Genomic DNA, 6635 nt, shown 5'->3' on the forward strand with positions numbered 1-6635 from the left:
TTATGAAAAAACAATGATTTTGTTCAGTAAATATGATTTAAACTATGTGCAATAAATGTAACGAATATAATACATTATAAGTGTAATAAATTATGAGTATATACCTACTCAATAAAATAAAGTACTCATTAATTTGAGTGCATTATCTTGTATGCCAGTATACAACATTAATACTCAGATTATACTAGTTAAAATCTGAAAACAATGTTTACCTACTAATGGTAATGTTCAGGGATAATACTCAATACTTTAATTTAAAATATTTAGATACTCAATACATTTGTATATAATTAGCCACAGGTTTATTAAAAACTATTTATTATAAATTGAATTTACTTGGTATTGGTTTATATTATATTAAGAATAATCTTAAAACAGTAGATGCCACTTATAAGATTCACTTAGGGATCAACATAAAGTAAGTCTTTATATAAAAAAAAAAAAGCAACATTCTTAATTATTTATGAATTTTCTTTTACTACATATTTTGCTTTTACTTTAATTTACTTTTATACATATTACTTATTAGTTTTTAGTAGATTAAATCAGATAATTGGGATAAAATTTGTTGTACATACACTATATACGCATTATAAAGTATGAATCAAAACCAGTATCTAATACTTATAACTAACCAACAAAAATTTGTAACTTTTCAAAATCAATTTATTTTTAACTTTTAACCAACAATATTTATTTTTTACCATTTTTTTTACAAAATGTGAGTCTAATAAGCGACTGAAACTTATATCTTCGAGTCTATAAGTGGCGTCCATTGTACCTTTTTTTTTAATGTTTTTTGTTTAATTATAAATGTTATAATATAGGTTGCTACCTACTAAATGTATAACAATAATAGTCGGTTTTAATTTAATTTATATTCTACATAACGTCATGTTGTTATGTGTCATTTGAAAGCTAATAATTTTGTTACTTAGTATGTAACGTCTTGTCTTGTTTCCTTTTAAAAATATCAATTTTTCAAAAGTTACATCTGATAATTCATTCCTGGTAGGATTATTGATAAATCCTACCAGGGAAAACATACGTTCTACGGGTGCTGAAGAGCACAAGCTGGTATTAAATTGAATAAACACTTTTTTTATTATAGGATAATTTATAAGGAAGGATATTTAAAGATTTATTCTTATTGCACAGTGCTCAACTATACTAATACTTGAGTTGAATTTCTGGTATTATTCTATTACATGGAACATTTCTAAAATGATAATTTAAAAAAATAACTAGGTAGCGAAAAATGTTAAACTATAAACTAAGTAAATGACAAAATCTTGAATAAGTAACTACTCAATATTTTTAATTATATGTGTAAGGCGTATATAATTAGTAATATTTTGTTGATATTTATTTTATCTAAACACATCTGCAGACTGCATTAGATTATTTGGAATAAAACAATAAGTTGTTTGCAAGTGTAGAAAATGATTGAAGTTTTACAAAAATAAAACTGATGAAAAGAGGAATTATGATGATATACCTATTAGACTTGTGCCAAAGATGTTTCATTAAAAAAATTACCCAAAAAAATATACCATGCTAAATACTTTCAGGAAAAAATGTAGTGGCGAATTAAGAGGAGGTTTTACCTACACGTGTTATCTCTGTCTTACTAAAACATACCATACTGAAATATACGTTCAGCAGTTTCAATATTGTATTTGTTTAACTTAAATATTTAAGTGAAATTACCTAATATCAAACTAAAAGGTAAGAACATTATCTGTGTTCTCGCATCAGATTTTTACGATAATTTAGTTTTTAAAAGAATTTTCATTATGATTTATGAATATTTATAAATATTAAAATTTTATATAAGCTTAAACTATTTTTCAAAAACATTTTCTTAAAATTTGGAGTTTTTACCATAAAAAAAAACCGCTGAAATTATTCCTATTCACTCCATTGTACGATATCTGCTATTTAATTTCAATTCTTTTATGTTATTAATGACTTTTGTATATTTTGAATATTGAACTCCGTAAAAAATGTTCTTAAACGAAGCTTTGGTGCAAGGCTGACACTGATTCAGTGGCGTAGTTATGGGGGGATATGGAGATAGATCCCCCCAGGGCCTTTTTTTTAAGGTTTAATGCATTGACTTATTGAACCCCCCACTTTTTGCTTAACCAATAAATTAAACATCTCTCCCCAGAACAAAATCATAACTACGCCACTGCACTGATTGTCTGTAGTAGTAGGTAGTTATCAAGATTATAATAGACTGTGGTAAAATACGAATAGTTATTAGAAAAATTTTTTTGCTCAAGTTTTCACCTAAGGAATCAAAATTGTAATTTATGATTCTTTTAAAAAATAATAATAGGTATAGATAACTTGTTTTAAAAAAATTAATAATTAATATGTTTTTTAATTCATTCATCGATCAAGTTAAATTTACTCGCTTGAGATTTTGGTAAAACTATTACAAGATAGAATATAGGTAATTAAGTAAAAATGGTAGCTTTGAGTATACATAGTGTAATGCTTAAATGCTTAATACATCATTTCTCAACCTTTTTAGTGTCGCGACCCCCAAAATAGGTATAAAATATGGTCAATCACTTCGTGACCCCCTCCATCTTTATTAAGTAAAAATTTAAACAATAAAATATCCTATCATATTAACTAAACGAAATTTAACATTTTAAATATCATGTTAACTTAAGCTCATCAAGTTTGAACGTTATGTCTTGGGTCGTTAGGAATTCCCAATAATGGAAAAATGACCGTTTTATTGATGAGATATCTACATTTAATCGACTACTTATTATTGTTATTATTAATTTCATTTTTATGTTATTTATGTTCAATAAAAAGTTTTAAATAGTTAAATAAAAAGGTATATTTTATAAATCAGCATTTTATTATTTTTGACCTAAGCGACCCTCTTGGTTGAAAAACGCTGGCTTAATGAATAAATGAATGATAGGCATATGGTAATTACTACCAGGTAGAATAGTATATAATATTTCAGTTACCTAGTAAAAATCAAGAAAATATTAATTCATTTTTCAATTGCTCAAGTTTTTAGTACCTAGTCCATGTTATCTATTCACATTTTAAATGGTATAGGTAACCTATAACTGAAACTGATGTGAGCTCGGTATAATATTATCAGTTCCTTATTAAATTATAATACGTAATTGAAATTGAAAGTTTGGAGCTGCATATTACATAATATGTCATTTCATTATCTACCGTTGTGTAGATTACCAAAATTATTATTTAAATGTGGCGCAAATTATAATATGTATTTTTATGTATATTAGCGCAGATTAAATATACACGATACACCATGCCCGTTGTACTTAAATATATCTATTGCGAGTGACACTAAATATCATATCTCGTGGAAACGATATACCTATAATAGGTACAATTTAGTCAGTGGCGCCTAAATTATTTAGTCACGGACACCTTATTAAAATTTGTGGTAGTGATATCCAATAGGTACCTACTTATTATTTATTTATGATGGTATACCTTGGTATGATGCATTGATATAATAAATTTAGATTTCAATTTGAGTCTGGTAGCGATTAATGATTAATAAATGATTAAATTCACAATCATTGAATCGTCCATTGCGTATGACCTATATATATTTTCTTCGTATCGAACTTTTAAATTAAAATAGTTTTTAATCATTTATTATTATATTTAATATTATTTGTAGTTTTGTTCACCTTAGTCTTGATGGTTGGTACAAATGTACAATTATCCAGTCCAAAGTAATATATTATTTATAGATAAAATAATTGTGCCACTCTAAGTATTTTCTACAATACTTTTATTATTATTTATTTATTTAAGTACAGATAGTGGTCCATATAACTGTTTTAACAGTCCATTGTCCATATTTATGTGGTCTTAAATATATTTTGTTTTAAATTTTAATACTTTAACATGCGTAGTCGTATTAACAATGAATAACTCATATCTTGGTAGTAGATTCTACAATTTAAAATCCCCCCCAAAAAAAAAAATTATTGAAAGTAACCAAATAACTGTGAAACAGCGCATTCATCTATATAAATATTTAATAAATATCGGTAATTATAAATAATATCTATTATAAGCTATTTATTCTCGTTTATTCTTGCGTGTTAACTAGGTAGTCAACTATTATCTTGCAGGAACAGCGTGGAATGTGGATTATAAAACATAATGAAGAAGTACCTAAATCACGTGATTTAGATAGAAGTGTAGGTAATGATTATAGTAGTAAATACTGTTATTGCCTATATTTGGTAGGTATTTTTTTTTATGAATATATGATTGATGTTGTCATTAAAATAATGCCTGCTTACTGCTTAGAGTCAATATTTTAGTTAGTTTTAGACTTTAGTTAACTATAAGAAAACATTTTAAGTCTAAACATCCATTAAAAATAAATAATATAAATTAATTACATTAATCATAGGCTGATAAATGGGGGCGGTAGACGTATACCCGTACTTAGTAGTTAGGTATGTATAGCATTCATAATTGTAATAATATAATTTTTTTTATTTGCATTAGTAAGTTAAAATCAGTGTTGGCGGAAGGCATGTGCGACCTGTGCGACCGTACAGGGCGGCAAATTTTTTTGGAATTTTAGGGGCTGCGTTGTTTATAAGTAAAAATAAATAAATCATATAATTGCGACATATTGTAGGTAATTGGCAGTTTGGCACTGGGCAGCGTAAAACCTAGCGCCGGCACTGGTTAAAATAAATTTATTATTAGGTACTCAACAGACGACAGTTAGATAAAATATGAATAATTGAGTACCTATATATTATATTATATAATAATTAATAATACAGAACGTTTTAATCGTTACGAGCTGTATTAATTTAGATATTACAAGCTATTGAAAATAAAATAAAATAAATAATAATAATACAGAATAGTGACCCACTGGCCACTGACAACTGACGACCTGACGTAATTATGAATTTTCCTTGGGGGGGTTACATTTTTTTAATAGAAAACTGTAAATTTTATTACTTCCAAAATAAAAAAAACCTTATAATATAATAAATACTACAAAATATTAGTAAAAGAAGGCTATCTATCTATCTCTCTTCTCATCATCCTTTAATTACGCCTGTGTAGTGAGTAGTGACCATTGAGCCTCTAACCTTTTTTAATAATTGCTTTTTGTTTACTTTTCACTAGGTACTCCTTAAATTGTTGTTGATTTTTTTTTTTTTTTTTTTTTTTATTTTTGTTGGACAGAAAATACTCTATAAATTCTACTCTAATCAATGTGTTTTATTATAATGGATATTTATTTATTTATAATCAAATACATACAATATTATTTTAACACATTAGAATAATATTTTAAAATTATAGATTAATTATAAATATAATAAATACAATTTATATTTACAATTTAAATAGGTACATTGTACAAGTATAAATTTTAGTTATTTACTGCCACTATGATTTTTGATATTTTTTTAAAAGCACGAGGCGTTGGATATTTGCCCCACACAAATTTATAAATTATAACAATATATTAGATAATACTTAAGTCCTAAAACCAACATTATATTATAAGTTATAATTTTAAACTTATAACAATTTGTCAATTTATAATTAGAATAAACAATTAAATTAAACTAAACTCCAAGTTTATCATTGAAGTATTCAGACTCTATAGAGTGCCACTTGATGTCCTTTCTATAACTACTATAAGTGACCGAGCATTTTGTTATTATTTAGTTTTAAAACACATTTGAATATTGAATCTTATTAAATGCTGATTTTAAGTAGAAAAAAAAATATTATACCAATAAATTCCATTTTTAAGTTTGAATATTTAAAAATTAAAATTAAACAAAATTGATTTTGACGATTATTTTTTAATATTTTTCAATGTTCACCAGATATTAGTTAATTAAATAAATTATAAAATATTTATCAGTATTATACAGTATGTTGTATCTATCTTTTATCTGTATCCAGCATAGACGTAAATAGGGTCTTTAAATGCATAGGACTTGAGCAATTAACTAAAATTTCATGAATAGAGTGGGAGATGTTTCGTCCACCCACATATCATACATACAATTTTATTAGTTAATTATAAAATTATCAGTGATATTTATGTTAGAGTTAGGACGACACGATGTGATTTATTATACCCGTATACATACACGTTCGCTGCTCGTATACATAACGTATAATGTACATGTATCAATACTCGGACGACGATGCATTTCGTTCAAACGTAGATGTACTTGGCGTGGCGGCCGTTTTTATAATTACTACTTAGTATCTACTTATAAATTGTTTATTTTTTAACTGCTTATACAATGTTAAAACAAAAAAAACAATAAAAACCTACCAACATAATATTATTACTGCATTACTATTGGTTATAAATATTGATAAATTGATTAAAAACTATATAATTGATTATAGATTATAAAAAAAATTACCTATATAATATTATAACAAAGTATTAAAGTAACAATAGTAACATATATTATAAAGGGCTTAAGATGACTCAGGAAAGGCTACCACCCTCCTGAGCTGTATAACTACCTATACGTTTAGGTACTTTTATTTAAAATAAAGGTTAATAGTTATTTTAAATAATATGTGAATGCGATGTATTA

The sequence above is a fragment of the Aphis gossypii genome, chromosome 3, assembly GCF_020184175.1.
Source record: "Aphis gossypii isolate Hap1 chromosome 3, ASM2018417v2, whole genome shotgun sequence".
Taxonomy (NCBI): Eukaryota; Metazoa; Arthropoda; class Insecta; order Hemiptera; family Aphididae; genus Aphis; species Aphis gossypii.